Below are 23052 nucleotides of genomic sequence, written 5' to 3' on the forward strand. Positions count from 1 at the left end.
ACGAAGACGGGGGTAACATGTCGGATGCGATCATACCAGCACTAAAGCACCGGATCCCATCAGAACTCCGAAGTTAAGCGTGCTTGGGCGAGAGTAGTACTAGGATGGGTGACCTCCTGGGAAGTCCTCGTGTTGCATTCCCTTTTTAATTTGTTTTGCACCGCGTGCAAAACAAAACGCACGAGCGCGACGTATGTTTAGCACGTTTTATTATTTTGCACGTTTACGGTAAGTTTTAGCTCGCTGCTCATTATTCACGCGTCTAGCGGCGGCAAGCGTGTTCTGAAAGGGGTCGAAACCATGGTAAATAGGCACTGGTGCGGTTGAACCGTGGTAAAACTCGTCTCCGTAGTTGAGCGGGAGCGGCCAAAGGAATGTGCAATCGTGTGTGTAGTGGAGCTGGGAGGGGCAAGCATAAGGGACGAAGACGGGGGTAACATGTCGGATGCGATCATACCAGCACTAAAGCACCGGATCCCATCAGAACTCCGAAGTTAAGCGTGCTTGGGCGAGAGTAGTACTAGGATGGGTGACCTCCTGGGAAGTCCTCGTGTTGCATTCCCTTTTTAATTTGTTTTGCACCGCGTGCAAAACAAAACGCACGAGCGCGACGTATGTTTAGCACGTTTTATTATTTTGCACGTTTACGGTAAGTTTTAGCTCGCTGCTCATTATTCACGCGTCTAGCGGCGGCAAGCGTGTTCTGAAAGGGGTCGAAACCATGGTAAATAGGCACTGGTGCGGTTGAACCGTGGTAAAACTCGTCTCCGTAGTTGAGCGGGAGCGGCCAAAGGAATGTGCAATCGTGTGTGTAGTGGAGCTGGGAGGGGCAAGCATAAGGGACGAAGACGGGGGTAACATGTCGGATGCGATCATACCAGCACTAAAGCACCGGATCCCATCAGAACTCCGAAGTTAAGCGTGCTTGGGCGAGAGTAGTACTAGGATGGGTGACCTCCTGGGAAGTCCTCGTGTTGCATTCCCTTTTTAATTTGTTTTGCACCGCGTGCAAAACAAAACGCACGAGCGCGACGTATGTTTAGCACGTTTTATTATTTTGCACGTTTACGGTAAGTTTTAGCTCGCTGCTCATTATTCACGCGTCTAGCGGCGGCAAGCGTGTTCTGAAAGGGGTCGAAACCATGGTAAATAGGCACTGGTGCGGTTGAACCGTGGTAAAACTCGTCTCCGTAGTTGAGCGGGAGCGGCCAAAGGAATGTGCAATCGTGTGTGTAGTGGAGCTGGGAGGGGCAAGCATAAGGGACGAAGACGGGGGTAACATGTCGGATGCGATCATACCAGCACTAAAGCACCGGATCCCATCAGAACTCCGAAGTTAAGCGTGCTTGGGCGAGAGTAGTACTAGGATGGGTGACCTCCTGGGAAGTCCTCGTGTTGCATTCCCTTTTTAATTTGTTTTGCACCGCGTGCAAAACAAAACGCACGAGCGCGACGTATGTTTAGCACGTTTTATTATTTTGCACGTTTACGGTAAGTTTTAGCTCGCTGCTCATTATTCACGCGTCTAGCGGCGGCAAGCGTGTTCTGAAAGGGGTCGAAACCATGGTAAATAGGCACTGGTGCGGTTGAACCGTGGTAAAACTCGTCTCCGTAGTTGAGCGGGAGCGGCCAAAGGAATGTGCAATCGTGTGTGTAGTGGAGCTGGGAGGGGCAAGCATAAGGGACGAAGACGGGGGTAACATGTCGGATGCGATCATACCAGCACTAAAGCACCGGATCCCATCAGAACTCCGAAGTTAAGCGTGCTTGGGCGAGAGTAGTACTAGGATGGGTGACCTCCTGGGAAGTCCTCGTGTTGCATTCCCTTTTTAATTTGTTTTGCACCGCGTGCAAAACAAAACGCACGAGCGCGACGTATGTTTAGCACGTTTTATTATTTTGCACGTTTACGGTAAGTTTTAGCTCGCTGCTCATTATTCACGCGTCTAGCGGCGGCAAGCGTGTTCTGAAAGGGGTCGAAACCATGGTAAATAGGCACTGGTGCGGTTGAACCGTGGTAAAACTCGTCTCCGTAGTTGAGCGGGAGCGGCCAAAGGAATGTGCAATCGTGTGTGTAGTGGAGCTGGGAGGGGCAAGCATAAGGGACGAAGACGGGGGTAACATGTCGGATGCGATCATACCAGCACTAAAGCACCGGATCCCATCAGAACTCCGAAGTTAAGCGTGCTTGGGCGAGAGTAGTACTAGGATGGGTGACCTCCTGGGAAGTCCTCGTGTTGCATTCCCTTTTTAATTTGTTTTGCACCGCGTGCAAAACAAAACGCACGAGCGCGACGTATGTTTAGCACGTTTTATTATTTTGCACGTTTACGGTAAGTTTTAGCTCGCTGCTCATTATTCACGCGTCTAGCGGCGGCAAGCGTGTTCTGAAAGGGGTCGAAACCATGGTAAATAGGCACTGGTGCGGTTGAACCGTGGTAAAACTCGTCTCCGTAGTTGAGCGGGAGCGGCCAAAGGAATGTGCAATCGTGTGTGTAGTGGAGCTGGGAGGGGCAAGCATAAGGGACGAAGACGGGGGTAACATGTCGGATGCGATCATACCAGCACTAAAGCACCGGATCCCATCAGAACTCCGAAGTTAAGCGTGCTTGGGCGAGAGTAGTACTAGGATGGGTGACCTCCTGGGAAGTCCTCGTGTTGCATTCCCTTTTTAATTTGTTTTGCACCGCGTGCAAAACAAAACGCACGAGCGCGACGTATGTTTAGCACGTTTTATTATTTTGCACGTTTACGGTAAGTTTTAGCTCGCTGCTCATTATTCACGCGTCTAGCGGCGGCAAGCGTGTTCTGAAAGGGGTCGAAACCATGGTAAATAGGCACTGGTGCGGTTGAACCGTGGTAAAACTCGTCTCCGTAGTTGAGCGGGAGCGGCCAAAGGAATGTGCAATCGTGTGTGTAGTGGAGCTGGGAGGGGCAAGCATAAGGGACGAAGACGGGGGTAACATGTCGGATGCGATCATACCAGCACTAAAGCACCGGATCCCATCAGAACTCCGAAGTTAAGCGTGCTTGGGCGAGAGTAGTACTAGGATGGGTGACCTCCTGGGAAGTCCTCGTGTTGCATTCCCTTTTTAATTTGTTTTGCACCGCGTGCAAAACAAAACGCACGAGCGCGACGTATGTTTAGCACGTTTTATTATTTTGCACGTTTACGGTAAGTTTTAGCTCGCTGCTCATTATTCACGCGTCTAGCGGCGGCAAGCGTGTTCTGAAAGGGGTCGAAACCATGGTAAATAGGCACTGGTGCGGTTGAACCGTGGTAAAACTCGTCTCCGTAGTTGAGCGGGAGCGGCCAAAGGAATGTGCAATCGTGTGTGTAGTGGAGCTGGGAGGGGCAAGCATAAGGGACGAAGACGGGGGTAACATGTCGGATGCGATCATACCAGCACTAAAGCACCGGATCCCATCAGAACTCCGAAGTTAAGCGTGCTTGGGCGAGAGTAGTACTAGGATGGGTGACCTCCTGGGAAGTCCTCGTGTTGCATTCCCTTTTTAATTTGTTTTGCACCGCGTGCAAAACAAAACGCACGAGCGCGACGTATGTTTAGCACGTTTTATTATTTTGCACGTTTACGGTAAGTTTTAGCTCGCTGCTCATTATTCACGCGTCTAGCGGCGGCAAGCGTGTTCTGAAAGGGGTCGAAACCATGGTAAATAGGCACTGGTGCGGTTGAACCGTGGTAAAACTCGTCTCCGTAGTTGAGCGGGAGCGGCCAAAGGAATGTGCAATCGTGTGTGTAGTGGAGCTGGGAGGGGCAAGCATAAGGGACGAAGACGGGGGTAACATGTCGGATGCGATCATACCAGCACTAAAGCACCGGATCCCATCAGAACTCCGAAGTTAAGCGTGCTTGGGCGAGAGTAGTACTAGGATGGGTGACCTCCTGGGAAGTCCTCGTGTTGCATTCCCTTTTTAATTTGTTTTGCACCGCGTGCAAAACAAAACGCACGAGCGCGACGTATGTTTAGCACGTTTTATTATTTTGCACGTTTACGGTAAGTTTTAGCTCGCTGCTCATTATTCACGCGTCTAGCGGCGGCAAGCGTGTTCTGAAAGGGGTCGAAACCATGGTAAATAGGCACTGGTGCGGTTGAACCGTGGTAAAACTCGTCTCCGTAGTTGAGCGGGAGCGGCCAAAGGAATGTGCAATCGTGTGTGTAGTGGAGCTGGGAGGGGCAAGCATAAGGGACGAAGACGGGGGTAACATGTCGGATGCGATCATACCAGCACTAAAGCACCGGATCCCATCAGAACTCCGAAGTTAAGCGTGCTTGGGCGAGAGTAGTACTAGGATGGGTGACCTCCTGGGAAGTCCTCGTGTTGCATTCCCTTTTTAATTTGTTTTGCACCGCGTGCAAAACAAAACGCACGAGCGCGACGTATGTTTAGCACGTTTTATTATTTTGCACGTTTACGGTAAGTTTTAGCTCGCTGCTCATTATTCACGCGTCTAGCGGCGGCAAGCGTGTTCTGAAAGGGGTCGAAACCATGGTAAATAGGCACTGGTGCGGTTGAACCGTGGTAAAACTCGTCTCCGTAGTTGAGCGGGAGCGGCCAAAGGAATGTGCAATCGTGTGTGTAGTGGAGCTGGGAGGGGCAAGCATAAGGGACGAAGACGGGGGTAACATGTCGGATGCGATCATACCAGCACTAAAGCACCGGATCCCATCAGAACTCCGAAGTTAAGCGTGCTTGGGCGAGAGTAGTACTAGGATGGGTGACCTCCTGGGAAGTCCTCGTGTTGCATTCCCTTTTTAATTTGTTTTGCACCGCGTGCAAAACAAAACGCACGAGCGCGACGTATGTTTAGCACGTTTTATTATTTTGCACGTTTACGGTAAGTTTTAGCTCGCTGCTCATTATTCACGCGTCTAGCGGCGGCAAGCGTGTTCTGAAAGGGGTCGAAACCATGGTAAATAGGCACTGGTGCGGTTGAACCGTGGTAAAACTCGTCTCCGTAGTTGAGCGGGAGCGGCCAAAGGAATGTGCAATCGTGTGTGTAGTGGAGCTGGGAGGGGCAAGCATAAGGGACGAAGACGGGGGTAACATGTCGGATGCGATCATACCAGCACTAAAGCACCGGATCCCATCAGAACTCCGAAGTTAAGCGTGCTTGGGCGAGAGTAGTACTAGGATGGGTGACCTCCTGGGAAGTCCTCGTGTTGCATTCCCTTTTTAATTTGTTTTGCACCGCGTGCAAAACAAAACGCACGAGCGCGACGTATGTTTAGCACGTTTTATTATTTTGCACGTTTACGGTAAGTTTTAGCTCGCTGCTCATTATTCACGCGTCTAGCGGCGGCAAGCGTGTTCTGAAAGGGGTCGAAACCATGGTAAATAGGCACTGGTGCGGTTGAACCGTGGTAAAACTCGTCTCCGTAGTTGAGCGGGAGCGGCCAAAGGAATGTGCAATCGTGTGTGTAGTGGAGCTGGGAGGGGCAAGCATAAGGGACGAAGACGGGGGTAACATGTCGGATGCGATCATACCAGCACTAAAGCACCGGATCCCATCAGAACTCCGAAGTTAAGCGTGCTTGGGCGAGAGTAGTACTAGGATGGGTGACCTCCTGGGAAGTCCTCGTGTTGCATTCCCTTTTTAATTTGTTTTGCACCGCGTGCAAAACAAAACGCACGAGCGCGACGTATGTTTAGCACGTTTTATTATTTTGCACGTTTACGGTAAGTTTTAGCTCGCTGCTCATTATTCACGCGTCTAGCGGCGGCAAGCGTGTTCTGAAAGGGGTCGAAACCATGGTAAATAGGCACTGGTGCGGTTGAACCGTGGTAAAACTCGTCTCCGTAGTTGAGCGGGAGCGGCCAAAGGAATGTGCAATCGTGTGTGTAGTGGAGCTGGGAGGGGCAAGCATAAGGGACGAAGACGGGGGTAACATGTCGGATGCGATCATACCAGCACTAAAGCACCGGATCCCATCAGAACTCCGAAGTTAAGCGTGCTTGGGCGAGAGTAGTACTAGGATGGGTGACCTCCTGGGAAGTCCTCGTGTTGCATTCCCTTTTTAATTTGTTTTGCACCGCGTGCAAAACAAAACGCACGAGCGCGACGTATGTTTAGCACGTTTTATTATTTTGCACGTTTACGGTAAGTTTTAGCTCGCTGCTCATTATTCACGCGTCTAGCGGCGGCAAGCGTGTTCTGAAAGGGGTCGAAACCATGGTAAATAGGCACTGGTGCGGTTGAACCGTGGTAAAACTCGTCTCCGTAGTTGAGCGGGAGCGGCCAAAGGAATGTGCAATCGTGTGTGTAGTGGAGCTGGGAGGGGCAAGCATAAGGGACGAAGACGGGGGTAACATGTCGGATGCGATCATACCAGCACTAAAGCACCGGATCCCATCAGAACTCCGAAGTTAAGCGTGCTTGGGCGAGAGTAGTACTAGGATGGGTGACCTCCTGGGAAGTCCTCGTGTTGCATTCCCTTTTTAATTTGTTTTGCACCGCGTGCAAAACAAAACGCACGAGCGCGACGTATGTTTAGCACGTTTTATTATTTTGCACGTTTACGGTAAGTTTTAGCTCGCTGCTCATTATTCACGCGTCTAGCGGCGGCAAGCGTGTTCTGAAAGGGGTCGAAACCATGGTAAATAGGCACTGGTGCGGTTGAACCGTGGTAAAACTCGTCTCCGTAGTTGAGCGGGAGCGGCCAAAGGAATGTGCAATCGTGTGTGTAGTGGAGCTGGGAGGGGCAAGCATAAGGGACGAAGACGGGGGTAACATGTCGGATGCGATCATACCAGCACTAAAGCACCGGATCCCATCAGAACTCCGAAGTTAAGCGTGCTTGGGCGAGAGTAGTACTAGGATGGGTGACCTCCTGGGAAGTCCTCGTGTTGCATTCCCTTTTTAATTTGTTTTGCACCGCGTGCAAAACAAAACGCACGAGCGCGACGTATGTTTAGCACGTTTTATTATTTTGCACGTTTACGGTAAGTTTTAGCTCGCTGCTCATTATTCACGCGTCTAGCGGCGGCAAGCGTGTTCTGAAAGGGGTCGAAACCATGGTAAATAGGCACTGGTGCGGTTGAACCGTGGTAAAACTCGTCTCCGTAGTTGAGCGGGAGCGGCCAAAGGAATGTGCAATCGTGTGTGTAGTGGAGCTGGGAGGGGCAAGCATAAGGGACGAAGACGGGGGTAACATGTCGGATGCGATCATACCAGCACTAAAGCACCGGATCCCATCAGAACTCCGAAGTTAAGCGTGCTTGGGCGAGAGTAGTACTAGGATGGGTGACCTCCTGGGAAGTCCTCGTGTTGCATTCCCTTTTTAATTTGTTTTGCACCGCGTGCAAAACAAAACGCACGAGCGCGACGTATGTTTAGCACGTTTTATTATTTTGCACGTTTACGGTAAGTTTTAGCTCGCTGCTCATTATTCACGCGTCTAGCGGCGGCAAGCGTGTTCTGAAAGGGGTCGAAACCATGGTAAATAGGCACTGGTGCGGTTGAACCGTGGTAAAACTCGTCTCCGTAGTTGAGCGGGAGCGGCCAAAGGAATGTGCAATCGTGTGTGTAGTGGAGCTGGGAGGGGCAAGCATAAGGGACGAAGACGGGGGTAACATGTCGGATGCGATCATACCAGCACTAAAGCACCGGATCCCATCAGAACTCCGAAGTTAAGCGTGCTTGGGCGAGAGTAGTACTAGGATGGGTGACCTCCTGGGAAGTCCTCGTGTTGCATTCCCTTTTTAATTTGTTTTGCACCGCGTGCAAAACAAAACGCACGAGCGCGACGTATGTTTAGCACGTTTTATTATTTTGCACGTTTACGGTAAGTTTTAGCTCGCTGCTCATTATTCACGCGTCTAGCGGCGGCAAGCGTGTTCTGAAAGGGGTCGAAACCATGGTAAATAGGCACTGGTGCGGTTGAACCGTGGTAAAACTCGTCTCCGTAGTTGAGCGGGAGCGGCCAAAGGAATGTGCAATCGTGTGTGTAGTGGAGCTGGGAGGGGCAAGCATAAGGGACGAAGACGGGGGTAACATGTCGGATGCGATCATACCAGCACTAAAGCACCGGATCCCATCAGAACTCCGAAGTTAAGCGTGCTTGGGCGAGAGTAGTACTAGGATGGGTGACCTCCTGGGAAGTCCTCGTGTTGCATTCCCTTTTTAATTTGTTTTGCACCGCGTGCAAAACAAAACGCACGAGCGCGACGTATGTTTAGCACGTTTTATTATTTTGCACGTTTACGGTAAGTTTTAGCTCGCTGCTCATTATTCACGCGTCTAGCGGCGGCAAGCGTGTTCTGAAAGGGGTCGAAACCATGGTAAATAGGCACTGGTGCGGTTGAACCGTGGTAAAACTCGTCTCCGTAGTTGAGCGGGAGCGGCCAAAGGAATGTGCAATCGTGTGTGTAGTGGAGCTGGGAGGGGCAAGCATAAGGGACGAAGACGGGGGTAACATGTCGGATGCGATCATACCAGCACTAAAGCACCGGATCCCATCAGAACTCCGAAGTTAAGCGTGCTTGGGCGAGAGTAGTACTAGGATGGGTGACCTCCTGGGAAGTCCTCGTGTTGCATTCCCTTTTTAATTTGTTTTGCACCGCGTGCAAAACAAAACGCACGAGCGCGACGTATGTTTAGCACGTTTTATTATTTTGCACGTTTACGGTAAGTTTTAGCTCGCTGCTCATTATTCACGCGTCTAGCGGCGGCAAGCGTGTTCTGAAAGGGGTCGAAACCATGGTAAATAGGCACTGGTGCGGTTGAACCGTGGTAAAACTCGTCTCCGTAGTTGAGCGGGAGCGGCCAAAGGAATGTGCAATCGTGTGTGTAGTGGAGCTGGGAGGGGCAAGCATAAGGGACGAAGACGGGGGTAACATGTCGGATGCGATCATACCAGCACTAAAGCACCGGATCCCATCAGAACTCCGAAGTTAAGCGTGCTTGGGCGAGAGTAGTACTAGGATGGGTGACCTCCTGGGAAGTCCTCGTGTTGCATTCCCTTTTTAATTTGTTTTGCACCGCGTGCAAAACAAAACGCACGAGCGCGACGTATGTTTAGCACGTTTTATTATTTTGCACGTTTACGGTAAGTTTTAGCTCGCTGCTCATTATTCACGCGTCTAGCGGCGGCAAGCGTGTTCTGAAAGGGGTCGAAACCATGGTAAATAGGCACTGGTGCGGTTGAACCGTGGTAAAACTCGTCTCCGTAGTTGAGCGGGAGCGGCCAAAGGAATGTGCAATCGTGTGTGTAGTGGAGCTGGGAGGGGCAAGCATAAGGGACGAAGACGGGGGTAACATGTCGGATGCGATCATACCAGCACTAAAGCACCGGATCCCATCAGAACTCCGAAGTTAAGCGTGCTTGGGCGAGAGTAGTACTAGGATGGGTGACCTCCTGGGAAGTCCTCGTGTTGCATTCCCTTTTTAATTTGTTTTGCACCGCGTGCAAAACAAAACGCACGAGCGCGACGTATGTTTAGCACGTTTTATTATTTTGCACGTTTACGGGCGAGAGTAGTACTAGGATGGGTGACCTCCTGGGAAGTCCTCGTGTTGCATTCCCTTTTTAATTTGTTTTGCACCGCGTGCAAAACAAAACGCACGAGCGCGACGTATGTTTAGCACGTTTTATTATTTTGCACGTTTACGGTAAGTTTTAGCTCGCTGCTCATTATTCACGCGTCTAGCGGCGGCAAGCGTGTTCTGAAAGGGGTCGAAACCATGGTAAATAGGCACTGGTGCGGTTGAACCGTGGTAAAACTCGTCTCCGTAGTTGAGCGGGAGCGGCCAAAGGAATGTGCAATCGTGTGTGTAGTGGAGCTGGGAGGGGCAAGCATAAGGGACGAAGACGGGGGTAACATGTCGGATGCGATCATACCAGCACTAAAGCACCGGATCCCATCAGAACTCCGAAGTTAAGCGTGCTTGGGCGAGAGTAGTACTAGGATGGGTGACCTCCTGGGAAGTCCTCGTGTTGCATTCCCTTTTTAATTTGTTTTGCACCGCGTGCAAAACAAAACGCACGAGCGCGACGTATGTTTAGCACGTTTTATTATTTTGCACGTTTACGGTAAGTTTTAGCTCGCTGCTCATTATTCACGCGTCTAGCGGCGGCAAGCGTGTTCTGAAAGGGGTCGAAACCATGGTAAATAGGCACTGGTGCGGTTGAACCGTGGTAAAACTCGTCTCCGTAGTTGAGCGGGAGCGGCCAAAGGAATGTGCAATCGTGTGTGTAGTGGAGCTGGGAGGGGCAAGCATAAGGGACGAAGACGGGGGTAACATGTCGGATGCGATCATACCAGCACTAAAGCACCGGATCCCATCAGAACTCCGAAGTTAAGCGTGCTTGGGCGAGAGTAGTACTAGGATGGGTGACCTCCTGGGAAGTCCTCGTGTTGCATTCCCTTTTTAATTTGTTTTGCACCGCGTGCAAAACAAAACGCACGAGCGCGACGTATGTTTAGCACGTTTTATTATTTTGCACGTTTACGGTAAGTTTTAGCTCGCTGCTCATTATTCACGCGTCTAGCGGCGGCAAGCGTGTTCTGAAAGGGGTCGAAACCATGGTAAATAGGCACTGGTGCGGTTGAACCGTGGTAAAACTCGTCTCCGTAGTTGAGCGGGAGCGGCCAAAGGAATGTGCAATCGTGTGTGTAGTGGAGCTGGGAGGGGCAAGCATAAGGGACGAAGACGGGGGTAACATGTCGGATGCGATCATACCAGCACTAAAGCACCGGATCCCATCAGAACTCCGAAGTTAAGCGTGCTTGGGCGAGAGTAGTACTAGGATGGGTGACCTCCTGGGAAGTCCTCGTGTTGCATTCCCTTTTTAATTTGTTTTGCACCGCGTGCAAAACAAAACGCACGAGCGCGACGTATGTTTAGCACGTTTTATTATTTTGCACGTTTACGGTAAGTTTTAGCTCGCTGCTCATTATTCACGCGTCTAGCGGCGGCAAGCGTGTTCTGAAAGGGGTCGAAACCATGGTAAATAGGCACTGGTGCGGTTGAACCGTGGTAAAACTCGTCTCCGTAGTTGAGCGGGAGCGGCCAAAGGAATGTGCAATCGTGTGTGTAGTGGAGCTGGGAGGGGCAAGCATAAGGGACGAAGACGGGGGTAACATGTCGGATGCGATCATACCAGCACTAAAGCACCGGATCCCATCAGAACTCCGAAGTTAAGCGTGCTTGGGCGAGAGTAGTACTAGGATGGGTGACCTCCTGGGAAGTCCTCGTGTTGCATTCCCTTTTTAATTTGTTTTGCACCGCGTGCAAAACAAAACGCACGAGCGCGACGTATGTTTAGCACGTTTTATTATTTTGCACGTTTACGGTAAGTTTTAGCTCGCTGCTCATTATTCACGCGTCTAGCGGCGGCAAGCGTGTTCTGAAAGGGGTCGAAACCATGGTAAATAGGCACTGGTGCGGTTGAACCGTGGTAAAACTCGTCTCCGTAGTTGAGCGGGAGCGGCCAAAGGAATGTGCAATCGTGTGTGTAGTGGAGCTGGGAGGGGCAAGCATAAGGGACGAAGACGGGGGTAACATGTCGGATGCGATCATACCAGCACTAAAGCACCGGATCCCATCAGAACTCCGAAGTTAAGCGTGCTTGGGCGAGAGTAGTACTAGGATGGGTGACCTCCTGGGAAGTCCTCGTGTTGCATTCCCTTTTTAATTTGTTTTGCACCGCGTGCAAAACAAAACGCACGAGCGCGACGTATGTTTAGCACGTTTTATTATTTTGCACGTTTACGGTAAGTTTTAGCTCGCTGCTCATTATTCACGCGTCTAGCGGCGGCAAGCGTGTTCTGAAAGGGGTCGAAACCATGGTAAATAGGCACTGGTGCGGTTGAACCGTGGTAAAACTCGTCTCCGTAGTTGAGCGGGAGCGGCCAAAGGAATGTGCAATCGTGTGTGTAGTGGAGCTGGGAGGGGCAAGCATAAGGGACGAAGACGGGGGTAACATGTCGGATGCGATCATACCAGCACTAAAGCACCGGATCCCATCAGAACTCCGAAGTTAAGCGTGCTTGGGCGAGAGTAGTACTAGGATGGGTGACCTCCTGGGAAGTCCTCGTGTTGCATTCCCTTTTTAATTTGTTTTGCACCGCGTGCAAAACAAAACGCACGAGCGCGACGTATGTTTAGCACGTTTTATTATTTTGCACGTTTACGGTAAGTTTTAGCTCGCTGCTCATTATTCACGCGTCTAGCGGCGGCAAGCGTGTTCTGAAAGGGGTCGAAACCATGGTAAATAGGCACTGGTGCGGTTGAACCGTGGTAAAACTCGTCTCCGTAGTTGAGCGGGAGCGGCCAAAGGAATGTGCAATCGTGTGTGTAGTGGAGCTGGGAGGGGCAAGCATAAGGGACGAAGACGGGGGTAACATGTCGGATGCGATCATACCAGCACTAAAGCACCGGATCCCATCAGAACTCCGAAGTTAAGCGTGCTTGGGCGAGAGTAGTACTAGGATGGGTGACCTCCTGGGAAGTCCTCGTGTTGCATTCCCTTTTTAATTTGTTTTGCACCGCGTGCAAAACAAAACGCACGAGCGCGACGTATGTTTAGCACGTTTTATTATTTTGCACGTTTACGGTAAGTTTTAGCTCGCTGCTCATTATTCACGCGTCTAGCGGCGGCAAGCGTGTTCTGAAAGGGGTCGAAACCATGGTAAATAGGCACTGGTGCGGTTGAACCGTGGTAAAACTCGTCTCCGTAGTTGAGCGGGAGCGGCCAAAGGAATGTGCAATCGTGTGTGTAGTGGAGCTGGGAGGGGCAAGCATAAGGGACGAAGACGGGGGTAACATGTCGGATGCGATCATACCAGCACTAAAGCACCGGATCCCATCAGAACTCCGAAGTTAAGCGTGCTTGGGCGAGAGTAGTACTAGGATGGGTGACCTCCTGGGAAGTCCTCGTGTTGCATTCCCTTTTTAATTTGTTTTGCACCGCGTGCAAAACAAAACGCACGAGCGCGACGTATGTTTAGCACGTTTTATTATTTTGCACGTTTACGGTAAGTTTTAGCTCGCTGCTCATTATTCACGCGTCTAGCGGCGGCAAGCGTGTTCTGAAAGGGGTCGAAACCATGGTAAATAGGCACTGGTGCGGTTGAACCGTGGTAAAACTCGTCTCCGTAGTTGAGCGGGAGCGGCCAAAGGAATGTGCAATCGTGTGTGTAGTGGAGCTGGGAGGGGCAAGCATAAGGGACGAAGACGGGGGTAACATGTCGGATGCGATCATACCAGCACTAAAGCACCGGATCCCATCAGAACTCCGAAGTTAAGCGTGCTTGGGCGAGAGTAGTACTAGGATGGGTGACCTCCTGGGAAGTCCTCGTGTTGCATTCCCTTTTTAATTTGTTTTGCACCGCGTGCAAAACAAAACGCACGAGCGCGACGTATGTTTAGCACGTTTTATTATTTTGCACGTTTACGGTAAGTTTTAGCTCGCTGCTCATTATTCACGCGTCTAGCGGCGGCAAGCGTGTTCTGAAAGGGGTCGAAACCATGGTAAATAGGCACTGGTGCGGTTGAACCGTGGTAAAACTCGTCTCCGTAGTTGAGCGGGAGCGGCCAAAGGAATGTGCAATCGTGTGTGTAGTGGAGCTGGGAGGGGCAAGCATAAGGGACGAAGACGGGGGTAACATGTCGGATGCGATCATACCAGCACTAAAGCACCGGATCCCATCAGAACTCCGAAGTTAAGCGTGCTTGGGCGAGAGTAGTACTAGGATGGGTGACCTCCTGGGAAGTCCTCGTGTTGCATTCCCTTTTTAATTTGTTTTGCACCGCGTGCAAAACAAAACGCACGAGCGCGACGTATGTTTAGCACGTTTTATTATTTTGCACGTTTACGGTAAGTTTTAGCTCGCTGCTCATTATTCACGCGTCTAGCGGCGGCAAGCGTGTTCTGAAAGGGGTCGAAACCATGGTAAATAGGCACTGGTGCGGTTGAACCGTGGTAAAACTCGTCTCCGTAGTTGAGCGGGAGCGGCCAAAGGAATGTGCAATCGTGTGTGTAGTGGAGCTGGGAGGGGCAAGCATAAGGGACGAAGACGGGGGTAACATGTCGGATGCGATCATACCAGCACTAAAGCACCGGATCCCATCAGAACTCCGAAGTTAAGCGTGCTTGGGCGAGAGTAGTACTAGGATGGGTGACCTCCTGGGAAGTCCTCGTGTTGCATTCCCTTTTTAATTTGTTTTGCACCGCGTGCAAAACAAAACGCACGAGCGCGACGTATGTTTAGCACGTTTTATTATTTTGCACGTTTACGGTAAGTTTTAGCTCGCTGCTCATTATTCACGCGTCTAGCGGCGGCAAGCGTGTTCTGAAAGGGGTCGAAACCATGGTAAATAGGCACTGGTGCGGTTGAACCGTGGTAAAACTCGTCTCCGTAGTTGAGCGGGAGCGGCCAAAGGAATGTGCAATCGTGTGTGTAGTGGAGCTGGGAGGGGCAAGCATAAGGGACGAAGACGGGGGTAACATGTCGGATGCGATCATACCAGCACTAAAGCACCGGATCCCATCAGAACTCCGAAGTTAAGCGTGCTTGGGCGAGAGTAGTACTAGGATGGGTGACCTCCTGGGAAGTCCTCGTGTTGCATTCCCTTTTTAATTTGTTTTGCACCGCGTGCAAAACAAAACGCACGAGCGCGACGTATGTTTAGCACGTTTTATTATTTTGCACGTTTACGGTAAGTTTTAGCTCGCTGCTCATTATTCACGCGTCTAGCGGCGGCAAGCGTGTTCTGAAAGGGGTCGAAACCATGGTAAATAGGCACTGGTGCGGTTGAACCGTGGTAAAACTCGTCTCCGTAGTTGAGCGGGAGCGGCCAAAGGAATGTGCAATCGTGTGTGTAGTGGAGCTGGGAGGGGCAAGCATAAGGGACGAAGACGGGGGTAACATGTCGGATGCGATCATACCAGCACTAAAGCACCGGATCCCATCAGAACTCCGAAGTTAAGCGTGCTTGGGCGAGAGTAGTACTAGGATGGGTGACCTCCTGGGAAGTCCTCGTGTTGCATTCCCTTTTTAATTTGTTTTGCACCGCGTGCAAAACAAAACGCACGAGCGCGACGTATGTTTAGCACGTTTTATTATTTTGCACGTTTACGGTAAGTTTTAGCTCGCTGCTCATTATTCACGCGTCTAGCGGCGGCAAGCGTGTTCTGAAAGGGGTCGAAACCATGGTAAATAGGCACTGGTGCGGTTGAACCGTGGTAAAACTCGTCTCCGTAGTTGAGCGGGAGCGGCCAAAGGAATGTGCAATCGTGTGTGTAGTGGAGCTGGGAGGGGCAAGCATAAGGGACGAAGACGGGGGTAACATGTCGGATGCGATCATACCAGCACTAAAGCACCGGATCCCATCAGAACTCCGAAGTTAAGCGTGCTTGGGCGAGAGTAGTACTAGGATGGGTGACCTCCTGGGAAGTCCTCGTGTTGCATTCCCTTTTTAATTTGTTTTGCACCGCGTGCAAAACAAAACGCACGAGCGCGACGTATGTTTAGCACGTTTTATTATTTTGCACGTTTACGGTAAGTTTTAGCTCGCTGCTCATTATTCACGCGTCTAGCGGCGGCAAGCGTGTTCTGAAAGGGGTCGAAACCATGGTAAATAGGCACTGGTGCGGTTGAACCGTGGTAAAACTCGTCTCCGTAGTTGAGCGGGAGCGGCCAAAGGAATGTGCAATCGTGTGTGTAGTGGAGCTGGGAGGGGCAAGCATAAGGGACGAAGACGGGGGTAACATGTCGGATGCGATCATACCAGCACTAAAGCACCGGATCCCATCAGAACTCCGAAGTTAAGCGTGCTTGGGCGAGAGTAGTACTAGGATGGGTGACCTCCTGGGAAGTCCTCGTGTTGCATTCCCTTTTTAATTTGTTTTGCACCGCGTGCAAAACAAAACGCACGAGCGCGACGTATGTTTAGCACGTTTTATTATTTTGCACGTTTACGGTAAGTTTTAGCTCGCTGCTCATTATTCACGCGTCTAGCGGCGGCAAGCGTGTTCTGAAAGGGGTCGAAACCATGGTAAATAGGCACTGGTGCGGTTGAACCGTGGTAAAACTCGTCTCCGTAGTTGAGCGGGAGCGGCCAAAGGAATGTGCAATCGTGTGTGTAGTGGAGCTGGGAGGGGCAAGCATAAGGGACGAAGACGGGGGTAACATGTCGGATGCGATCATACCAGCACTAAAGCACCGGATCCCATCAGAACTCCGAAGTTAAGCGTGCTTGGGCGAGAGTAGTACTAGGATGGGTGACCTCCTGGGAAGTCCTCGTGTTGCATTCCCTTTTTAATTTGTTTTGCACCGCGTGCAAAACAAAACGCACGAGCGCGACGTATGTTTAGCACGTTTTATTATTTTGCACGTTTACGGTAAGTTTTAGCTCGCTGCTCATTATTCACGCGTCTAGCGGCGGCAAGCGTGTTCTGAAAGGGGTCGAAACCATGGTAAATAGGCACTGGTGCGGTTGAACCGTGGTAAAACTCGTCTCCGTAGTTGAGCGGGAGCGGCCAAAGGAATGTGCAATCGTGTGTGTAGTGGAGCTGGGAGGGGCAAGCATAAGGGACGAAGACGGGGGTAACATGTCGGATGCGATCATACCAGCACTAAAGCACCGGATCCCATCAGAACTCCGAAGTTAAGCGTGCTTGGGCGAGAGTAGTACTAGGATGGGTGACCTCCTGGGAAGTCCTCGTGTTGCATTCCCTTTTTAATTTGTTTTGCACCGCGTGCAAAACAAAACGCACGAGCGCGACGTATGTTTAGCACGTTTTATTATTTTGCACGTTTACGGTAAGTTTTAGCTCGCTGCTCATTATTCACGCGTCTAGCGGCGGCAAGCGTGTTCTGAAAGGGGTCGAAACCATGGTAAATAGGCACTGGTGCGGTTGAACCGTGGTAAAACTCGTCTCCGTAGTTGAGCGGGAGCGGCCAAAGGAATGTGCAATCGTGTGTGTAGTGGAGCTGGGAGGGGCAAGCATAAGGGACGAAGACGGGGGTAACATGTCGGATGCGATCATACCAGCACTAAAGCACCGGATCCCATCAGAACTCCGAAGTTAAGCGTGCTTGGGCGAGAGTAGTACTAGGATGGGTGACCTCCTGGGAAGTCCTCGTGTTGCATTCCCTTTTTAATTTGTTTTGCACCGCGTGCAAAACAAAACGCACGAGCGCGACGTATGTTTAGCACGTTTTATTATTTTGCACGTTTACGGTAAGTTTTAGCTCGCTGCTCATTATTCACGCGTCTAGCGGCGGCAAGCGTGTTCTGAAAGGGGTCGAAACCATGGTAAATAGGCACTGGTGCGGTTGAACCGTGGTAAAACTCGTCTCCGTAGTTGAGCGGGAGCGGCCAAAGGAATGTGCAATCGTGTGTGTAGTGGAGCTGGGAGGGGCAAGCATAAGGGACGAAGACGGGGGTAACATGTCGGATGCGATCATACCAGCACTAAAGCACCGGATCCCATCAGAACTCCGAAGTTAAGCGTGCTTGGGCGAGAGTAGTACTAGGATGGGTGACCTCCTGGGAAGTCCTCGTGTTGCATTCCCTTTTTAATTTGTTTTGCACCGCGTGCAAAACAAAACGCACGAGCGCGACGTATGTTTAGCACGTTTTATTATTTTGCACGTTTACGGTAAGTTTTAGCTCGCTGCTCATTATTCACGCGTCTAGCGGCGGCAAGCGTGTTCTGAAAGGGGTCGAAACCATGGTAAATAGGCACTGGTGCGGTTGAACCGTGGTAAAACTCGTCTCCGTAGTTGAGCGGGAGCGGCCAAAGGAATGTGCAATCGTGTGTGTAGTGGAGCTGGGAGGGGCAAGCATAAGGGACGAAGACGGGGGTAACATGTCGGATGCGATCATACCAGCACTAAAGCACCGGATCCCATCAGAACTCCGAAGTTAAGCGTGCTTGGGCGAGAGTAGTACTAGGATGGGTGACCTCCTGGGAAGTCCTCGTGTTGCATTCCCTTTTTAATTTGTTTTGCACCGCGTGCAAAACAAAACGCACGAGCGCGACGTATGTTTAGCACGTTTTATTATTTTGCACGTTTACGGTAAGTTTTAGCTCGCTGCTCATTATTCACGCGTCTAGCGGCGGCAAGCGTGTTCTGAAAGGGGTCGAAACCATGGTAAATAGGCACTGGTGCGGTTGAACCGTGGTAAAACTCGTCTCCGTAGTTGAGCGGGAGCGGCCAAAGGAATGTGCAATCGTGTGTGTAGTGGAGCTGGGAGGGGCAAGCATAAGGGACGAAGACGGGGGTAACATGTCGGATGCGATCATACCAGCACTAAAGCACCGGATCCCATCAGAACTCCGAAGTTAAGCGTGCTTGGGCGAGAGTAGTACTAGGATGGGTGACCTCCTGGGAAGTCCTCGTGTTGCATTCCCTTTTTAATTTGTTTTGCACCGCGTGCAAAACAAAACGCACGAGCGCGACGTATGTTTAGCACGTTTTATTATTTTGCACGTTTACGGTAAGTTTTAGCTCGCTGCTCATTATTCACGCGTCTAGCGGCGGCAAGCGTGTTCTGAAAGGGGTCGAAACCATGGTAAATAGGCACTGGTGCGGTTGAACCGTGGTAAAACTCGTCTCCGTAGTTGAGCGGGAGCGGCCAAAGGAATGTGCAATCGTGTGTGTAGTGGAGCTGGGAGGGGCAAGCATAAGGGACGAAGACGGGGGTAACATGTCGGATGCGATCATACCAGCACTAAAGCACCGGATCCCATCAGAACTCCGAAGTTAAGCGTGCTTGGGCGAGAGTAGTACTAGGATGGGTGACCTCCTGGGAAGTCCTCGTGTTGCATTCCCTTTTTAATTTGTTTTGCACCGCGTGCAAAACAAAACGCACGAGCGCGACGTATGTTTAGCACGTTTTATTATTTTGCACGTTTACGGTAAGTTTTAGCTCGCTGCTCATTATTCACGCGTCTAGCGGCGGCAAGCGTGTTCTGAAAGGGGTCGAAACCATGGTAAATAGGCACTGGTGCGGTTGAACCGTGGTAAAACTCGTCTCCGTAGTTGAGCGGGAGCGGCCAAAGGAATGTGCAATCGTGTGTGTAGTGGAGCTGGGAGGGGCAAGCATAAGGGACGAAGACGGGGGTAACATGTCGGATGCGATCATACCAGCACTAAAGCACCGGATCCCATCAGAACTCCGAAGTTAAGCGTGCTTGGGCGAGAGTAGTACTAGGATGGGTGACCTCCTGGGAAGTCCTCGTGTTGCATTCCCTTTTTAATTTGTTTTGCACCGCGTGCAAAACAAAACGCACGAGCGCGACGTATGTTTAGCACGTTTTATTATTTTGCACGTTTACGGTAAGTTTTAGCTCGCTGCTCATTATTCACGCGTCTAGCGGCGGCAAGCGTGTTCTGAAAGGGGTCGAAACCATGGTAAATAGGCACTGGTGCGGTTGAACCGTGGTAAAACTCGTCTCCGTAGTTGAGCGGGAGCGGCCAAAGGAATGTGCAATCGTGTGTGTAGTGGAGCTGGGAGGGGCAAGCATAAGGGACGAAGACGGGGGTAACATGTCGGATGCGATCATACCAGCACTAAAGCACCGGATCCCATCAGAACTCCGAAGTTAAGCGTGCTTGGGCGAGAGTAGTACTAGGATGGGTGACCTCCTGGGAAGTCCTCGTGTTGCATTCCCTTTTTAATTTGTTTTGCACCGCGTGCAAAACAAAACGCACGAGCGCGACGTATGTTTAGCACGTTTTATTATTTTGCACGTTTACGGTAAGTTTTAGCTCGCTGCTCATTATTCACGCGTCTAGCGGCGGCAAGCGTGTTCTGAAAGGGGTCGAAACCATGGTAAATAGGCACTGGTGCGGTTGAACCGTGGTAAAACTCGTCTCCGTAGTTGAGCGGGAGCGGCCAAAGGAATGTGCAATCGTGTGTGTAGTGGAGCTGGGAGGGGCAAGCATAAGGGACGAAGACGGGGGTAACATGTCGGATGCGATCATACCAGCACTAAAGCACCGGATCCCATCAGAACTCCGAAGTTAAGCGTGCTTGGGCGAGAGTAGTACTAGGATGGGTGACCTCCTGGGAAGTCCTCGTGTTGCATTCCCTTTTTAATTTGTTTTGCACCGCGTGCAAAACAAAACGCACGAGCGCGACGTATGTTTAGCACGTTTTATTATTTTGCACGTTTACGGTAAGTTTTAGCTCGCTGCTCATTATTCACGCGTCTAGCGGCGGCAAGCGTGTTCTGAAAGGGGTCGAAACCATGGTAAATAGGCACTGGTGCGGTTGAACCGTGGTAAAACTCGTCTCCGTAGTTGAGCGGGAGCGGCCAAAGGAATGTGCAATCGTGTGTGTAGTGGAGCTGGGAGGGGCAAGCATAAGGGACGAAGACGGGGGTAACATGTCGGATGCGATCATACCAGCACTAAAGCACCGGATCCCATCAGAACTCCGAAGTTAAGCGTGCTTGGGCGAGAGTAGTACTAGGATGGGTGACCTCCTGGGAAGTCCTCGTGTTGCATTCCCTTTTTAATTTGTTTTGCACCGCGTGCAAAACAAAACGCACGAGCGCGACGTATGTTTAGCACGTTTTATTATTTTGCACGTTTACGGTAAGTTTTAGCTCGCTGCTCATTATTCACGCGTCTAGCGGCGGCAAGCGTGTTCTGAAAGGGGTCGAAACCATGGTAAATAGGCACTGGTGCGGTTGAACCGTGGTAAAACTCGTCTCCGTAGTTGAGCGGGAGCGGCCAAAGGAATGTGCAATCGTGTGTGTAGTGGAGCTGGGAGGGGCAAGCATAAGGGACGAAGACGGGGGTAACATGTCGGATGCGATCATACCAGCACTAAAGCACCGGATCCCATCAGAACTCCGAAGTTAAGCGTGCTTGGGCGAGAGTAGTACTAGGATGGGTGACCTCCTGGGAAGTCCTCGTGTTGCATTCCCTTTTTAATTTGTTTTGCACCGCGTGCAAAACAAAACGCACGAGCGCGACGTATGTTTAGCACGTTTTATTATTTTGCACGTTTACGGTAAGTTTTAGCTCGCTGCTCATTATTCACGCGTCTAGCGGCGGCAAGCGTGTTCTGAAAGGGGTCGAAACCATGGTAAATAGGCACTGGTGCGGTTGAACCGTGGTAAAACTCGTCTCCGTAGTTGAGCGGGAGCGGCCAAAGGAATGTGCAATCGTGTGTGTAGTGGAGCTGGGAGGGGCAAGCATAAGGGACGAAGACGGGGGTAACATGTCGGATGCGATCATACCAGCACTAAAGCACCGGATCCCATCAGAACTCCGAAGTTAAGCGTGCTTGGGCGAGAGTAGTACTAGGATGGGTGACCTCCTGGGAAGTCCTCGTGTTGCATTCCCTTTTTAATTTGTTTTGCACCGCGTGCAAAACAAAACGCACGAGCGCGACGTATGTTTAGCACGTTTTATTATTTTGCACGTTTACGGTAAGTTTTAGCTCGCTGCTCATTATTCACGCGTCTAGCGGCGGCAAGCGTGTTCTGAAAGGGGTCGAAACCATGGTAAATAGGCACTGGTGCGGTTGAACCGTGGTAAAACTCGTCTCCGTAGTTGAGCGGGAGCGGCCAAAGGAATGTGCAATCGTGTGTGTAGTGGAGCTGGGAGGGGCAAGCATAAGGGACGAAGACGGGGGTAACATGTCGGATGCGATCATACCAGCACTAAAGCACCGGATCCCATCAGAACTCCGAAGTTAAGCGTGCTTGGGCGAGAGTAGTACTAGGATGGGTGACCTCCTGGGAAGTCCTCGTGTTGCATTCCCTTTTTAATTTGTTTTGCACCGCGTGCAAAACAAAACGCACGAGCGCGACGTATGTTTAGCACGTTTTATTATTTTGCACGTTTACGGTAAGTTTTAGCTCGCTGCTCATTATTCACGCGTCTAGCGGCGGCAAGCGTGTTCTGAAAGGGGTCGAAACCATGGTAAATAGGCACTGGTGCGGTTGAACCGTGGTAAAACTCGTCTCCGTAGTTGAGCGGGAGCGGCCAAAGGAATGTGCAATCGTGTGTGTAGTGGAGCTGGGAGGGGCAAGCATAAGGGACGAAGACGGGGGTAACATGTCGGATGCGATCATACCAGCACTAAAGCACCGGATCCCATCAGAACTCCGAAGTTAAGCGTGCTTGGGCGAGAGTAGTACTAGGATGGGTGACCTCCTGGGAAGTCCTCGTGTTGCATTCCCTTTTTAATTTGTTTTGCACCGCGTGCAAAACAAAACGCACGAGCGCGACGTATGTTTAGCACGTTTTATTATTTTGCACGTTTACGGTAAGTTTTAGCTCGCTGCTCATTATTCACGCGTCTAGCGGCGGCAAGCGTGTTCTGAAAGGGGTCGAAACCATGGTAAATAGGCACTGGTGCGGTTGAACCGTGGTAAAACTCGTCTCCGTAGTTGAGCGGGAGCGGCCAAAGGAATGTGCAATCGTGTGTGTAGTGGAGCTGGGAGGGGCAAGCATAAGGGACGAAGACGGGGGTAACATGTCGGATGCGATCATACCAGCACTAAAGCACCGGATCCCATCAGAACTCCGAAGTTAAGCGTGCTTGGGCGAGAGTAGTACTAGGATGGGTGACCTCCTGGGAAGTCCTCGTGTTGCATTCCCTTTTTAATTTGTTTTGCACCGCGTGCAAAACAAAACGCACGAGCGCGACGTATGTTTAGCACGTTTTATTATTTTGCACGTTTACGGTAAGTTTTAGCTCGCTGCTCATTATTCACGCGTCTAGCGGCGGCAAGCGTGTTCTGAAAGGGGTCGAAACCATGGTAAATAGGCACTGGTGCGGTTGAACCGTGGTAAAACTCGTCTCCGTAGTTGAGCGGGAGCGGCCAAAGGAATGTGCAATCGTGTGTGTAGTGGAGCTGGGAGGGGCAAGCATAAGGGACGAAGACGGGGGGTAACATGTCGGATGCGATCATACCAGCACTAAAGCACCGGATCCCATCAGAACTCCGAAGTTAAGCGTGCTTGGGCGAGAGTAGTACTAGGATGGGTGACCTCCTGGGAAGTCCTCGTGTTGCATTCCCTTTTTAATTTGTTTTGCACCGCGTGCAAAACAA

At 51.0% G+C, this 23052-nt stretch overlaps 55 non-coding genes across 55 annotated transcripts; all 55 read left to right on the plus strand.

Moving 5' to 3' along the window:
• The first annotated feature begins 22 nt into the window (after positions 1–22).
• On the plus strand, positions 23–141 carry LOC141037447 (5S ribosomal RNA). Its single transcript, XR_012198803.1, has one exon. It is a non-coding gene; the product is annotated as a 5S ribosomal RNA (ribosomal RNA).
• Positions 142–443: 302 nt separating this feature from the next.
• LOC141037448 (5S ribosomal RNA) lies at positions 444–562 on the plus strand. The gene has a single exon (XR_012198804.1). It is a non-coding gene; the product is annotated as a 5S ribosomal RNA (ribosomal RNA).
• Positions 563–864: 302 nt separating this feature from the next.
• On the plus strand, positions 865–983 carry LOC141037449 (5S ribosomal RNA). The gene has a single exon (XR_012198805.1). It is a non-coding gene; the product is annotated as a 5S ribosomal RNA (ribosomal RNA).
• Positions 984–1285: 302 nt separating this feature from the next.
• LOC141037450 (5S ribosomal RNA) lies at positions 1286–1404 on the plus strand. The gene has a single exon (XR_012198806.1). It is a non-coding gene; the product is annotated as a 5S ribosomal RNA (ribosomal RNA).
• A 302-nt stretch (positions 1405–1706) lies between these two features.
• On the plus strand, positions 1707–1825 carry LOC141037451 (5S ribosomal RNA). Its single transcript, XR_012198807.1, has one exon. It is a non-coding gene; the product is annotated as a 5S ribosomal RNA (ribosomal RNA).
• A 302-nt stretch (positions 1826–2127) lies between these two features.
• LOC141037452 (5S ribosomal RNA) lies at positions 2128–2246 on the plus strand. Its single transcript, XR_012198808.1, has one exon. It is a non-coding gene; the product is annotated as a 5S ribosomal RNA (ribosomal RNA).
• A 302-nt stretch (positions 2247–2548) lies between these two features.
• Positions 2549–2667, plus strand: LOC141037454 (5S ribosomal RNA). The gene has a single exon (XR_012198810.1). It is a non-coding gene; the product is annotated as a 5S ribosomal RNA (ribosomal RNA).
• Positions 2668–2969: 302 nt separating this feature from the next.
• Positions 2970–3088, plus strand: LOC141037455 (5S ribosomal RNA). Its single transcript, XR_012198811.1, has one exon. It is a non-coding gene; the product is annotated as a 5S ribosomal RNA (ribosomal RNA).
• A 302-nt stretch (positions 3089–3390) lies between these two features.
• Positions 3391–3509, plus strand: LOC141037456 (5S ribosomal RNA). The gene has a single exon (XR_012198812.1). It is a non-coding gene; the product is annotated as a 5S ribosomal RNA (ribosomal RNA).
• Positions 3510–3811: 302 nt separating this feature from the next.
• LOC141037457 (5S ribosomal RNA) lies at positions 3812–3930 on the plus strand. The gene has a single exon (XR_012198813.1). It is a non-coding gene; the product is annotated as a 5S ribosomal RNA (ribosomal RNA).
• Positions 3931–4232: 302 nt separating this feature from the next.
• On the plus strand, positions 4233–4351 carry LOC141037458 (5S ribosomal RNA). The gene has a single exon (XR_012198814.1). It is a non-coding gene; the product is annotated as a 5S ribosomal RNA (ribosomal RNA).
• A 302-nt stretch (positions 4352–4653) lies between these two features.
• Positions 4654–4772, plus strand: LOC141037459 (5S ribosomal RNA). The gene has a single exon (XR_012198815.1). It is a non-coding gene; the product is annotated as a 5S ribosomal RNA (ribosomal RNA).
• A 302-nt stretch (positions 4773–5074) lies between these two features.
• On the plus strand, positions 5075–5193 carry LOC141037460 (5S ribosomal RNA). Its single transcript, XR_012198816.1, has one exon. It is a non-coding gene; the product is annotated as a 5S ribosomal RNA (ribosomal RNA).
• Positions 5194–5495: 302 nt separating this feature from the next.
• LOC141037461 (5S ribosomal RNA) lies at positions 5496–5614 on the plus strand. Its single transcript, XR_012198817.1, has one exon. It is a non-coding gene; the product is annotated as a 5S ribosomal RNA (ribosomal RNA).
• Positions 5615–5916: 302 nt separating this feature from the next.
• On the plus strand, positions 5917–6035 carry LOC141037462 (5S ribosomal RNA). Its single transcript, XR_012198818.1, has one exon. It is a non-coding gene; the product is annotated as a 5S ribosomal RNA (ribosomal RNA).
• Positions 6036–6337: 302 nt separating this feature from the next.
• LOC141037463 (5S ribosomal RNA) lies at positions 6338–6456 on the plus strand. Its single transcript, XR_012198819.1, has one exon. It is a non-coding gene; the product is annotated as a 5S ribosomal RNA (ribosomal RNA).
• Positions 6457–6758: 302 nt separating this feature from the next.
• LOC141037465 (5S ribosomal RNA) lies at positions 6759–6877 on the plus strand. Its single transcript, XR_012198821.1, has one exon. It is a non-coding gene; the product is annotated as a 5S ribosomal RNA (ribosomal RNA).
• Positions 6878–7179: 302 nt separating this feature from the next.
• On the plus strand, positions 7180–7298 carry LOC141037467 (5S ribosomal RNA). Its single transcript, XR_012198822.1, has one exon. It is a non-coding gene; the product is annotated as a 5S ribosomal RNA (ribosomal RNA).
• Positions 7299–7600: 302 nt separating this feature from the next.
• Positions 7601–7719, plus strand: LOC141037468 (5S ribosomal RNA). Its single transcript, XR_012198823.1, has one exon. It is a non-coding gene; the product is annotated as a 5S ribosomal RNA (ribosomal RNA).
• A 302-nt stretch (positions 7720–8021) lies between these two features.
• Positions 8022–8140, plus strand: LOC141037469 (5S ribosomal RNA). The gene has a single exon (XR_012198824.1). It is a non-coding gene; the product is annotated as a 5S ribosomal RNA (ribosomal RNA).
• A 302-nt stretch (positions 8141–8442) lies between these two features.
• LOC141037470 (5S ribosomal RNA) lies at positions 8443–8561 on the plus strand. The gene has a single exon (XR_012198825.1). It is a non-coding gene; the product is annotated as a 5S ribosomal RNA (ribosomal RNA).
• A 302-nt stretch (positions 8562–8863) lies between these two features.
• On the plus strand, positions 8864–8982 carry LOC141037382 (5S ribosomal RNA). Its single transcript, XR_012198742.1, has one exon. It is a non-coding gene; the product is annotated as a 5S ribosomal RNA (ribosomal RNA).
• A 302-nt stretch (positions 8983–9284) lies between these two features.
• LOC141037383 (5S ribosomal RNA) lies at positions 9285–9403 on the plus strand. Its single transcript, XR_012198743.1, has one exon. It is a non-coding gene; the product is annotated as a 5S ribosomal RNA (ribosomal RNA).
• Positions 9404–9847: 444 nt separating this feature from the next.
• LOC141037384 (5S ribosomal RNA) lies at positions 9848–9966 on the plus strand. The gene has a single exon (XR_012198744.1). It is a non-coding gene; the product is annotated as a 5S ribosomal RNA (ribosomal RNA).
• A 302-nt stretch (positions 9967–10268) lies between these two features.
• On the plus strand, positions 10269–10387 carry LOC141037385 (5S ribosomal RNA). The gene has a single exon (XR_012198745.1). It is a non-coding gene; the product is annotated as a 5S ribosomal RNA (ribosomal RNA).
• Positions 10388–10689: 302 nt separating this feature from the next.
• Positions 10690–10808, plus strand: LOC141037386 (5S ribosomal RNA). The gene has a single exon (XR_012198746.1). It is a non-coding gene; the product is annotated as a 5S ribosomal RNA (ribosomal RNA).
• A 302-nt stretch (positions 10809–11110) lies between these two features.
• Positions 11111–11229, plus strand: LOC141037389 (5S ribosomal RNA). The gene has a single exon (XR_012198748.1). It is a non-coding gene; the product is annotated as a 5S ribosomal RNA (ribosomal RNA).
• Positions 11230–11531: 302 nt separating this feature from the next.
• Positions 11532–11650, plus strand: LOC141037390 (5S ribosomal RNA). The gene has a single exon (XR_012198749.1). It is a non-coding gene; the product is annotated as a 5S ribosomal RNA (ribosomal RNA).
• Positions 11651–11952: 302 nt separating this feature from the next.
• LOC141037391 (5S ribosomal RNA) lies at positions 11953–12071 on the plus strand. The gene has a single exon (XR_012198750.1). It is a non-coding gene; the product is annotated as a 5S ribosomal RNA (ribosomal RNA).
• A 302-nt stretch (positions 12072–12373) lies between these two features.
• LOC141037392 (5S ribosomal RNA) lies at positions 12374–12492 on the plus strand. Its single transcript, XR_012198751.1, has one exon. It is a non-coding gene; the product is annotated as a 5S ribosomal RNA (ribosomal RNA).
• A 302-nt stretch (positions 12493–12794) lies between these two features.
• Positions 12795–12913, plus strand: LOC141037393 (5S ribosomal RNA). Its single transcript, XR_012198752.1, has one exon. It is a non-coding gene; the product is annotated as a 5S ribosomal RNA (ribosomal RNA).
• A 302-nt stretch (positions 12914–13215) lies between these two features.
• Positions 13216–13334, plus strand: LOC141037394 (5S ribosomal RNA). The gene has a single exon (XR_012198753.1). It is a non-coding gene; the product is annotated as a 5S ribosomal RNA (ribosomal RNA).
• A 302-nt stretch (positions 13335–13636) lies between these two features.
• On the plus strand, positions 13637–13755 carry LOC141037395 (5S ribosomal RNA). The gene has a single exon (XR_012198754.1). It is a non-coding gene; the product is annotated as a 5S ribosomal RNA (ribosomal RNA).
• Positions 13756–14057: 302 nt separating this feature from the next.
• LOC141037396 (5S ribosomal RNA) lies at positions 14058–14176 on the plus strand. Its single transcript, XR_012198755.1, has one exon. It is a non-coding gene; the product is annotated as a 5S ribosomal RNA (ribosomal RNA).
• A 302-nt stretch (positions 14177–14478) lies between these two features.
• On the plus strand, positions 14479–14597 carry LOC141037397 (5S ribosomal RNA). The gene has a single exon (XR_012198756.1). It is a non-coding gene; the product is annotated as a 5S ribosomal RNA (ribosomal RNA).
• Positions 14598–14899: 302 nt separating this feature from the next.
• LOC141037398 (5S ribosomal RNA) lies at positions 14900–15018 on the plus strand. Its single transcript, XR_012198757.1, has one exon. It is a non-coding gene; the product is annotated as a 5S ribosomal RNA (ribosomal RNA).
• Positions 15019–15320: 302 nt separating this feature from the next.
• LOC141037400 (5S ribosomal RNA) lies at positions 15321–15439 on the plus strand. The gene has a single exon (XR_012198759.1). It is a non-coding gene; the product is annotated as a 5S ribosomal RNA (ribosomal RNA).
• A 302-nt stretch (positions 15440–15741) lies between these two features.
• Positions 15742–15860, plus strand: LOC141037401 (5S ribosomal RNA). The gene has a single exon (XR_012198760.1). It is a non-coding gene; the product is annotated as a 5S ribosomal RNA (ribosomal RNA).
• Positions 15861–16162: 302 nt separating this feature from the next.
• LOC141037402 (5S ribosomal RNA) lies at positions 16163–16281 on the plus strand. The gene has a single exon (XR_012198761.1). It is a non-coding gene; the product is annotated as a 5S ribosomal RNA (ribosomal RNA).
• Positions 16282–16583: 302 nt separating this feature from the next.
• Positions 16584–16702, plus strand: LOC141037403 (5S ribosomal RNA). Its single transcript, XR_012198762.1, has one exon. It is a non-coding gene; the product is annotated as a 5S ribosomal RNA (ribosomal RNA).
• Positions 16703–17004: 302 nt separating this feature from the next.
• LOC141037404 (5S ribosomal RNA) lies at positions 17005–17123 on the plus strand. Its single transcript, XR_012198763.1, has one exon. It is a non-coding gene; the product is annotated as a 5S ribosomal RNA (ribosomal RNA).
• A 302-nt stretch (positions 17124–17425) lies between these two features.
• LOC141037405 (5S ribosomal RNA) lies at positions 17426–17544 on the plus strand. The gene has a single exon (XR_012198764.1). It is a non-coding gene; the product is annotated as a 5S ribosomal RNA (ribosomal RNA).
• Positions 17545–17846: 302 nt separating this feature from the next.
• LOC141037406 (5S ribosomal RNA) lies at positions 17847–17965 on the plus strand. The gene has a single exon (XR_012198765.1). It is a non-coding gene; the product is annotated as a 5S ribosomal RNA (ribosomal RNA).
• Positions 17966–18267: 302 nt separating this feature from the next.
• LOC141037407 (5S ribosomal RNA) lies at positions 18268–18386 on the plus strand. Its single transcript, XR_012198766.1, has one exon. It is a non-coding gene; the product is annotated as a 5S ribosomal RNA (ribosomal RNA).
• A 302-nt stretch (positions 18387–18688) lies between these two features.
• On the plus strand, positions 18689–18807 carry LOC141037408 (5S ribosomal RNA). Its single transcript, XR_012198767.1, has one exon. It is a non-coding gene; the product is annotated as a 5S ribosomal RNA (ribosomal RNA).
• Positions 18808–19109: 302 nt separating this feature from the next.
• Positions 19110–19228, plus strand: LOC141037409 (5S ribosomal RNA). Its single transcript, XR_012198768.1, has one exon. It is a non-coding gene; the product is annotated as a 5S ribosomal RNA (ribosomal RNA).
• Positions 19229–19530: 302 nt separating this feature from the next.
• LOC141037411 (5S ribosomal RNA) lies at positions 19531–19649 on the plus strand. Its single transcript, XR_012198770.1, has one exon. It is a non-coding gene; the product is annotated as a 5S ribosomal RNA (ribosomal RNA).
• Positions 19650–19951: 302 nt separating this feature from the next.
• LOC141037412 (5S ribosomal RNA) lies at positions 19952–20070 on the plus strand. Its single transcript, XR_012198771.1, has one exon. It is a non-coding gene; the product is annotated as a 5S ribosomal RNA (ribosomal RNA).
• A 302-nt stretch (positions 20071–20372) lies between these two features.
• On the plus strand, positions 20373–20491 carry LOC141037413 (5S ribosomal RNA). The gene has a single exon (XR_012198772.1). It is a non-coding gene; the product is annotated as a 5S ribosomal RNA (ribosomal RNA).
• Positions 20492–20793: 302 nt separating this feature from the next.
• Positions 20794–20912, plus strand: LOC141037414 (5S ribosomal RNA). Its single transcript, XR_012198773.1, has one exon. It is a non-coding gene; the product is annotated as a 5S ribosomal RNA (ribosomal RNA).
• A 302-nt stretch (positions 20913–21214) lies between these two features.
• Positions 21215–21333, plus strand: LOC141037415 (5S ribosomal RNA). Its single transcript, XR_012198774.1, has one exon. It is a non-coding gene; the product is annotated as a 5S ribosomal RNA (ribosomal RNA).
• Positions 21334–21635: 302 nt separating this feature from the next.
• LOC141037416 (5S ribosomal RNA) lies at positions 21636–21754 on the plus strand. The gene has a single exon (XR_012198775.1). It is a non-coding gene; the product is annotated as a 5S ribosomal RNA (ribosomal RNA).
• Positions 21755–22056: 302 nt separating this feature from the next.
• On the plus strand, positions 22057–22175 carry LOC141037417 (5S ribosomal RNA). Its single transcript, XR_012198776.1, has one exon. It is a non-coding gene; the product is annotated as a 5S ribosomal RNA (ribosomal RNA).
• Positions 22176–22477: 302 nt separating this feature from the next.
• LOC141037418 (5S ribosomal RNA) lies at positions 22478–22596 on the plus strand. The gene has a single exon (XR_012198777.1). It is a non-coding gene; the product is annotated as a 5S ribosomal RNA (ribosomal RNA).
• A 303-nt stretch (positions 22597–22899) lies between these two features.
• On the plus strand, positions 22900–23018 carry LOC141037419 (5S ribosomal RNA). The gene has a single exon (XR_012198778.1). It is a non-coding gene; the product is annotated as a 5S ribosomal RNA (ribosomal RNA).
• The last annotated feature ends 34 nt before the right edge of the window (positions 23019–23052 follow it).

This window comes from Aegilops tauschii, unplaced genomic scaffold (assembly GCF_002575655.3).
Source record: "Aegilops tauschii subsp. strangulata cultivar AL8/78 unplaced genomic scaffold, Aet v6.0 ptg001087l_obj, whole genome shotgun sequence".
Lineage (NCBI taxonomy): Eukaryota > Viridiplantae > Streptophyta > Magnoliopsida > Poales > Poaceae > Aegilops > Aegilops tauschii.